Here is a 10146-nt window from a genome sequence, read left to right on the forward strand (position 1 = left end):
CAAGCCCCAGGAGTTGGTGATGGACAGGGAAGCCTGGCAGTCTGCAGTCCATGGGGTTGCAAAGAGTCAGACACAACTGAACTGAACTGAACTGACAGTAGTTCTCCAGATTTTGGTTACCTGAGTTTCTATCATTGTGCTAAACTAAGTGATGACAGTGTATTAAATAGCTAGGTCATTTCCAAAAAAAATTAAGGTTCTGAAACATTCACTACTTGACAGGACCTTCCTCTTACACAGAAACTAAAGAGATTTTTGACTATCCATGAATAGTGTCTGATGCCATCCTAAGATGTTCACTATAAGAAAGCAATTTTTTTTTTAGATAGTATCACTGATACGTATGTTCACCAATCTATAGAATGCCAATATAAAAGTCAGTTCTTGGTTGCTTAAGGAAAATGTATGTCTTGTTATTAAAGAAGGTATGAGGAATGAAATGCATTTTATGAAGGAAAAAGAAGTAGTTCTGACTTACAGGTGGCAGTTTCAGGATGGGAGAAGCAAAGGAATGGGTACAGAATGGGATAAGGAGGTTTTATGGAAAGTGGACCCCCAGAAAAGAGTTTTGTGCCTAGTACAAGTTTTCTTGAGATGCTGAACTGCCTTTGCTAATGGATTTTAAGTTTCTTTACCTCTTAAGTGATCTGTTCTAGGTTTACCTTTGAAATCTTTTGTTAACTTTGGCTAAGTGGATAAGTATTGTTTCACAGTGACTTATGTGATCCTACCTGACTGTTATAAACCCTTTTGATATTTATGAACAAACCTTCCTAAATAATTGACTTCTAGCTAACTTTGGGATGCTTCAGAGGGCCCCTGAGACCTCCCAAAGAGAGATATTAAACAACCTGAGTTCATTTGGCATCTTAAACTACATGGGAAGTGTTGTCAGAAGAAGAGATGAATCTTCTCAAGTTATATTGTATTGTTGATGATACTAATATAGATATCCTAGAAATTATGTGACATTCATGAAAATCTGATGTGTTCTGGTAAAATGCTGTCAGTTATAATTCTAGTTATCATAGTAAAGTGTTTCAAGTCACAGCAATGACCAGATTACTTTGTCAATTTCAATTTAACCAGGTTTTAAACATGCCTTCTATGGTTTCACACTGATGCCTTTGCAAAAATACTGCTACTTCAAGATATATGGAAAGTACTTTTCTAAGTTTACCCATAAGCAATTTTTTTTTCTTTGCTATCTAGTAAGCTGGTACCAAAACTAACACTTTTAATATAATAATGTTTCCTAACAATCATATGAAATAAATCAAATTCTGAGGCATTTTAATTGCGACTTGACTGACTTTAGACTGCATTGGACTTTACTTCAGAATCGGACCAGGGAGGCTCCCCAGGATGGGGTGGGGTGCTGGAAGAGGGGTGGTGCTCACCTCTCCCAGCTGTGAGCTTGCTCTTTTCCCTGCTGTCCTGCTTGATGCCAAGTTCCTTGCCATACTCGTCCCCATACCAGACCAGCAGCTCACAGCCTGGCCTGACCACCTGGAAGGTTCGTAGAAGATCTGCCCATGATACTGCAAGGCCACCAGGTTCTGCTCCTCGTCATCCCGGGCACAGTTCACATACCTGGAGTCAAGGCCAGGAAAGGGAAAGAAACCACAGGTGATGAGACCCCCTCCACTGTCGGACCATGCCCGGCTCCTTGCCTTCAGGCTCTGAGGCCACCATGGCTCCCACCACCCCTCATGGGGACCTTCTGTTCACACCTTCGACCAGGCTGTGTGAATTCCTATTTCCAGATCCTGTTTCCGGTCCTCTTCCTGGCTGGAATGCTTTCTCTCCTTACTTTATTAGCCATTTTATAGAGCCCAGTTCCATACTTGTCTCTGCCTGGACTGTCTTTAAGACTGGTGACCTCCAGCCCCTCTAAAGTCTGAGTTAAGTTCTCTTTAAGTCCACTGGACTTGGTGCTCTTAGGCTAACATGCATACCTCAGCAGTTACCCCAGCCTGCCTTCTCTCCCAAGGCTTTTCTCCAATCTCCCCACGTGTATCCAGGGTGCTATTCATTTGACCACCCCTTGGTGAGTGCTCTATTATAGCTTGAGACACACAACAGTAATATTCACTTTCTGCCTGCCCTGATGAAAGGAGAGGCCCTCAGAGAATGGCCATTCTCACAGCCATCCTGCCCTACATTCCTCCCAGACCTCAGGGCCCACTTTTCACTGGACCTGAGTCTGGGGAAGATGTTGCCCACATGGACTCAAGGTCTCCCTTGTTAGGTTATCCTGGCACTGTGCCATTATTAAAAAAAATTAAGGTTGCTATTCCTAAAATTAATTGCTTAATGTCTGTCTTCTGTATGTTCTCCGAAAGAACATGGGCTGTGTGATCTGCTTCAGTAATGGAGTTCACTGTATACACTCGGGCATAGAGTGCCCGGTAAGTGTCAATTACGTGAGTTAAAGTGTCCTGGTGAATCTAGACTCCTCAAGTTGTTTTCAAGTGCCTCAGTTTTGTTGAACATATAGACTTATATTTTGTGGACACATGCTCTTTTTCTTTCTTTCTTTCTAATGTCTTTTGAAATGAAAGAGCATGATATGGAGGGAAAAGAGGAAAGAAGATGTGAAAGTTATTGAGGGAGACGGGTTGAGAAGGAAGGGGGTGTGGGCTTGAGGGAGGAGCGACATCTACAAACTGCAGACTCGCTGCACTCACCTCATCCAGTTGGCCAAAGACGTGTCCTTTCCATCCACATACTCGTGGCTGTTTTTCCCTTTGGTGACCTGAGTGTCAGAAAAGAGATACAAGCTTTCTTCTCTCCTTTATTATTATTATTGTTATTTTTGGTAGGAAGTAATAGAAGAACTTTCTCTCTGCTGTCATTGGTGCTCTTCAGCCTGCATGGATTCAGCTGCCAGTTGGACCACATGGTAAGCACCTTAATCATCATTCCAAGCCTCAATCTACTGGCACATTGAAGGAAGGGCTCCACAAGTGAGGAGTCACTTCTGTATGCCTGTACCACTGTCTCCCACCTCTCCTCTGACCTTTAGATAGAGGTCCTGAGTGTCTGGACACTGTGGTCCCAGCTCTCCTCTGACCTTTAGATGGAAGTCCTGGGTTCACGCCCAGGGCACACAGTACACAGCGCTGACTGTATCATTGCCGACCATGTTATCACCATCTGCGTCCTCGCATGTAGACACGAAGTACCCCCCACCACATACAAGCGATTAGAGGCCAGAGGACAGGGAAACGGGTGCTTCTCACCAGCCAGGCATATCCACTGTTGGCGGCCTCTTCATCGTCTGTGATCTGGCCCTCATAGGGGCCAAAGTGCAGGCCCCGCGGCAGATCGGACGCCTCGTTCCACACTCCAAGCCCAGCGTCAGGGATGCCCGACAGTCTGATGCTTAATCCAGGGGGCAGAGTGAGCGCTGAGCGGTTGGCGTGCCCCCTTTTCACTGCAGAGTCCTTTACAAAGGTTGGGGGCCCGTGGGCAGCACAGCTGTCGATGAAGAAGTTCTGACACTCCTCACAATCTGGAGGTGAGAACAGGGATGAGAGGAGGTATAGTGATGTTGCTGGTCGTAAAGACCTTCAGAAAGAACTGGGGCATTCATGGCATTTGGCCTCGATCCTGTACCCCAAGTCATACAGGAAGGGGATGACTGGGGGACCAAATGGTGAGGTGAGGTTATTGGACCAAGGCCTCATAACCTCTTCTCTGCGAGTGGACCAACGGGGTCACTCACAGAGGTAGTCGTCATCCTGGGGCTCGCTGACCTCTTGGTACACGTGGCCCTTTCTTTCTCATAGACTGTACCTCTTCACTCCAGTCTCCTTTCTTCTGAGTTCTAAGATGGAGAACAGAAGCTAAGCAAGGCTGGTGGGGTCTGGGGAGTTAGTCCCTGTTTTATCAGAAAGTGTGAGATCTCCTACCTGTCCATCTATACACTTTGTTAAAACTTTTTCACATTTATTTTTCAATCTTTTACTTTTGTATTTTTATGTTTTGATGTAACAATATTGATTTATTGGCCATGCTGCATGGCTTGTGGGATCTTAGTTCCCTGACCAGGGATGGAACCCACACCTCCTGCAGTGGAAGCGTGGAGTCTTAACCACTTAACCACCAGGAAGTCCCTTCTCTATACTTTGCTTCTTCTCCCTTTAACTACTGGTTCAGGAGACTGAGGCTCCACACTGACCACAGATGCCCAGTTCAGTGATAGCTTCCTGCACTTCCCGTTAGTAGGTTTAACTTCTGAACCTTCTTACTTAGGAAATAGTTCACTGACACATCTACTCAGAAAATATATGTTAAGGGCACATGACACGTAAGGCATTGAGCAGAGGTCTGGGCACTATCAAAGCATGGTCCCTATCATCACAGCTGGATTTATTGAACTACTTGTAGGTGTCAGCACTTTTGCATTTAATGTAATGCTTCCAAACACTGTATGAATTATGTATCCTATCTTCACTTTACAGATGAACAATCAGGACCTCAGAAAATGTATAAGATTTTCCCAAGGCCCCAGTGCTAACTTCATGTCTCAGATCAGTCCAGCTTAAAGCCACGCCTACCCAAAGTCCATGCCACACACCTAGGCCATACTTATTAGCTTTTCTACAGGGATTAGAGGAACTAATTAGAGGAACTCCCCAAATTTTCTCTTACTGACTTTTTGTCTGGGGTGCTGTCCAGGGGTCCTTGCTTCTCTGGGAGGGGGCACTGGTTTCTGAGCCTGCTTGGAACCACTTGTCTTCAGCAATTTTGCTGCTCCCAGCAAGATCTTCAAACTACATACCTTACTTAATGGTCTCCTGGACATTCCCTTCCATGTGAGTAAAAGACAACATGCATTTCTTTAGTTCTTTAGGATTTTATGGAGTATTTTCACATGCATGACTTCAATTAATACTTGGACAATTCTTGGAAATACCTGGTGGAGAGGGGGTCTGAACACTGGAGTGTAAAGCAAGGACCTAAGTGGCTAGTGAATCAAAACAGAGTCCATATCTTAAGGTTCTTTCCCTTCAGCCTTCTGCATAAAAGTGAGATCAAGGCAGGGAGAATAGCTGGAGGTCAGGGAAAGAAGAGGGTAAGGGCTCATAGAGAAATCTGGCACGGGGCGGGGGTGTGTTTCTATTAATTAGTAGACCTTTGATGGGTGAGGAAGTATGGAAAATTACAGAGGGGACAAAACACATCTGGAAAATAAGCTGACAAAACAGTGAGTTTGAGAAGAGAAAAGATGATCGACAGAAACACTTTTAGACAATAAAGAAAGTGAGCTGAAAGTTGTAAGTTGCCTGTTCTACAGACAATGTTTGGAATTAAAGTAGCTGGCCTCTTCAATTCTGCTTAAAGAAGGCTGTATGATGAGTTGGTTCTCCTCAGTTTCCTGATCCATAAGTTAGTATACATGGTAATTCTTAATGTTATAGTAGATATGAAATTTAATAACATTCAACGGATCATTGGGTGAGCTATATAATACAGTATGAATGTGAGTGCACATCCCTGCCATTAATACGTCTCTTCAACTGCCTCTGTATTTCAAGTCTAGCTCACAAATACTATCTTCAGCATTCCTTGACCTTCTTATTAATACATGAATGTTCAAATGTGGAGTCACTCATTCACAAAACATTCAGGGGGCCCTCAGGGGCTTTGAGCTGGGCCTGGACTTCGGAGAATGAATGGGTGTGGGCTAGGCTCTCAAAGCTCACAACACAGGGGCAGGCTAAACAAATGATTCCAAACAGGAGAGTTGCTAATTAGAGCTCAGAGGAAGGAGTTGTTACTCCCTCCTACAAGAATGAGCATTTGAAATGATGCCCAGATGATGAGTTTCTACTCAAAAGCAGGTAACCTATGTGAAGTCCTTCAGTTATTTTCTTATTTGTTGCTTCTGAGTCATGAACCTGAGGCTTGTCAGGGCTGCAAGTTGCTTCCTCTTATTGGAGTAAGAAACTCTGATGTAGGGATCATGTCGCCTTCTTCATCTTGGACCATCCACTCTACAAACTGCCCAACATGTCCTTACTTCCCTTAGTCAGATGTCAGTAGATATCCCTCACTAGCACAGCACAAAAGAACTGAGGTTGAAAACATCTCTCAGATGAATGATATAAAGATGTATCAATAAGATGTATGAATAAACTTTATAGAACTGTGGAAGTTTTAACCAGTTTGTAAGGGGTTTAGAGAAGGTGCTTTGGATTAGATTGCACTACAGTGATACATAATCAAGCATTTTTTAACCTCAGTTTCTTGATCTATACTGGTGATCACTATATACCTACTTAGAGGTACTGTAGGATTGTTTTAATTTTTAAGTAAGTTTATTCACATAAAATACTTAAAGTCTGAAATATTGTGAAAATAATGTAACAATAGAACAGCCTAATATCATTGCTGTTCTTACTAACTATAAAGATGGTGATGATATCAGACATTGTGCTAAAGATTCAGGACAGGAAGGCAGCAGTCTCCAGGATCTCTGTGTGAAAACTATTCTCACCTATTCTCACCTGTGACTGGATCCATGAGGAGGATGTTTTTGTCAACAGGATTTGGGAAATACTCACCTTCTGGTGTTTACTGTGCTCCTCTCTGAAGGCCATCCAAGAAGGTTTACCTAAAAAATGATGAGAATCAGTGTTTTGGTTGTAAATGTTTCCAAACTCTGGGCATTCTAATTAAGGACACAGGATTCTGAGCCAGAGAGTGACAAGGACAAGGATTACCAAAGGAGGAATGGAAAGTGATTTCTGTATCATCAACTCCTATGCTTCCAATGGGAGCATTACATAATTTTCTCAAAATTAAAAAAAAAAAAAGGTGAAACTTCATCTGTGCTTCATCTGATGTCCATAAAGTATCTAATAAATTTACTAGCCTTTCATGACAAAAATACTCAACAAAGTAGAAATAGAAGGAAATGACTGCAATATAATAAAGGTCATATATGAAAAGTCTATCTCTAACATCATAGTCATCAGTGAAAAGCTGAAAACTTCTAAGATCAAGAAAAAAAAGGCAAGGATGCCCATTCTCAACACTTCTATTCAACATAGTATTAGAAGTCCTAGCCAGGGCATTAGATTACAAAAGCAAACTAAAGCCTTCCATTTAGAAATAAAGAAGCAAAATTATATCTGTTCAAAGAGGATATGATTTTATGTGCAGAAAATCTTTAAAATTCCAGACACACAAAAAACCTACACAGAAAGTTGCATGGTACAAAATCAACATTCAAATAGTTTTCCATGCATGAACAATGACTATTCCAAAAGGAAAATAAGAAAACTATATTATTTATTTTTTTAAGTTATAGTCAAGTGCTAAGTTTAAATTAAAAAAAAAAGCTGTTTATTTATTGATTGGTACCAGGTCTTTCTTGCAGCATGTGGGATCTTGTTCCCTGACCAGGGATTGAACCCAAGTTCTCTGCACTGGGAGTGTGGAGTCTTAGCCACTGGACCACCAGAGAAGTCCCGATAACCTTATTTATAATAGTATCAAAAAGAATGAAATAATTGGGAGTGACTTCTGGAGATAAAAGACTTATACATTGAAAACTACAAAGTATTACTGAAAGGAATCTGACACAAGTAAATAGAAAGGTGTCTCATGTTTATGGATTTGGAGACAATATTATTAAGCTGTTCATACTACCCAAAGCAATTTAAAGCTTCAATGCAGTTCCTATTAAAATCCAAATGGAATTTTTTTCAGATATAGAAAATCCATCCTACAGTTAATACGGAATCTCAGAGAACCCCAAATAGGCAAAACAATCTTAGAAAGAACAGCAAAGCTGGAGGCCTCTGATTTCAGAACATATTACAAAGGTACAGTAACCAAAAGAGTGTAGTTTTGGCATAAAGTGCATGCTTAGTCACTCAGTCGTGTTGACTCCTTGCAACCTTTTGGACTGTAGCCCACCAGGCTCCTCTGTCCAGGGGATTCCTCAGGCAAGAATGCTGGAGGGGGTTGCCATTTCCTTCTCCAGGGGACCTTCTTAACTCATGGATTGAAGCTGCATCTCCTGTGTCTCCTGCACTGAAGGCAGAGTCTTCACCTGCTGAGCCACAGAGGAAGCCCACTGGCATTAAGACAGCCATACCAATCAATGGAACAAAACAGACAGCCAGAAATAAACTCTTGGATACATGGTCTAACGATCTTCATCAAGGGTGTCAAGACAACGGGGAAAGTTTAATCCCTCTAACGAATGGCGCTGGGGAAATAAAATATCCATATGCAAAATTGTGAAGATCTTGCATCATGAAGAAAAATCAACTCAGAATGGATTAAATACCTAAATGTAAGACTTGATAAGACTCCTAGAAGAAAACAAGGTTGAAGTTTCAGGACATTGAATCAGCAACAATTTCTTAGATCTGAGAGCAAGGTTACAAGTATTAGTAGCAAAGTAAAAATAGACAAATGAGACTACATTAATCTCGAAACATCTGTGCAGCAAAGGGCACAGAGCGAAACAGAGGAACAGAGTGAAACAAAGGAACAGAGTGAACAGATCACCTACAGGATGGCAGAAAATATTTGTACAATATGTATCTGATAAGAGGTTGATAAGCATACACCAATATGAAGGCTACCTATAAGCCAGGAAAAGAACCAGATTGACCACGATGGCACCCTGATATCAAACTTCCATGCTCCAGCATTGGAAGAAAACAAATTTCTGTGGTTTAAGCCATGCAGTCTGTTTTGTTATGGCAGCCTGAGCTGACTAACACAGTGGGAGAAGGAATTGAATAGACATTTCTCCAAAGAAGATACACAAATGGCCAACAAACATATGAAAAGATGCTCAATATTAGGATGGGCTGGGAGAATGTAGAACAAGGCAAGAGGTGAGCTCTGCACTGCCAGGGTCAACCCCACTTTGGTACAAAACAAGACAAATGTCCTCCAGGTTAGTCTCCACACAAAAAGGAACTGTGAGCAAATGAAGCCAGCTAAGAGCGGGCCAGGTAAACACTGAGGTTGAAGATGTGTTTCATATTTCCCAGGCTCACCCAGCACTTCCTGTTACCTATAGCGAGCAGCGCCTTGTAGTTCTTTCCACATTCCTGCATCGGATTTTTTCCCATTCTCCCATCTCTGCCCATTCTTCCTTGGAGAAGTATATGAAAATGTCTTTGAAAGCATCTTTGGCCTAAGGAAAATAACAGATTTCATCAGTGATTTACTAATATAAGTCAGCCTTTAGAGCTGACTTCTCTACCTTTTGTGCAGGGAGTAGCCTGAAGCTCCTGGATGGTCTCTGTGAGACAGGGATGAAGACTTTCCTTCCTGACTGTGTCCTGCTTAACTGAACAAACACTGAGCATTTTCCTAACTCTCCCTGGACACAGAGCAGTTGGCAATGCTAGTGTCCTGTTTTGTCCCACTCCACCCCACCATCTCAGACAGGACCAGGCATTCCCATCCTGTGTACAGTCACAGGGAAGTTCACTCAGCTGCCCAGGCAAGCAGTCTGTGGTGCTTCAAGGACCAGCACCATGTCCTTCCTATAGAGCTGGCATAGAGCCCAGCTTTGCTGCCTCCACCTCTCACCGTGGGCTTCCGCTCTGTTCTCCCGGCATCTCCCTCAGTGCTCTCCTCTGGAGACCTGTTCGGCCTCATGGCCATGGGACTGCCTCAATGCCAAGGTGCCTGTGGAAGAAGAAGATGCTGAGATAGCCCAGACCACTGTCCAGAGCCTGGTCTGTCTTCCTTGGGTGGAGTGTCCAGGGCAGGAAGTGTGGGGAAAGTCAGAGTGAGGGTGTTGGTGGGATGGACGGATCCTGACCAGCTATGACAGACCAGCCTAATGTGAATTAGATTTGGTTTCTTTGGTTCTACAGTTCGGCTGCTCTGAGGAAAGGCACTGGGAGGGATGTGTCTGTGGGTGATGGAGGGAGTCTAGAGGAGACCTGGAAGGCTGTAACTTCTAGACTGGGGTCAGGCTGAAAACAGGGCTCTGTTCCAGTGCAGGAGAGGGAATATTTCTCCAAGAAGGGTTTTGAGGATCTCTGTCTGGGGACTCAGAAAAATCTGGGCATAACATGGGTTCTACGTTTAAGGGACAAGTCACTCCGCTTGAGAAGATCTGGGACACATAGGCTGAAGGAACTGGGATCCTCA

General features: G+C 43.0%; 1 pseudogene; it reads right to left on the reverse strand.

The window, feature by feature from the left end:
• Positions 1–1400: 1400 nt before the first annotated feature.
• Positions 1401–9756, reverse strand: LOC139034279 (histone-lysine N-methyltransferase PRDM7-like; annotated as a pseudogene).
• Between the last annotated feature and the right edge of the window lie 390 nt (positions 9757–10146).

This window comes from Odocoileus virginianus, unplaced genomic scaffold (assembly GCF_023699985.2).
Source record: "Odocoileus virginianus isolate 20LAN1187 ecotype Illinois unplaced genomic scaffold, Ovbor_1.2 Unplaced_Contig_186, whole genome shotgun sequence".
NCBI lineage: Eukaryota > Metazoa > Chordata > Mammalia > Artiodactyla > Cervidae > Odocoileus > Odocoileus virginianus.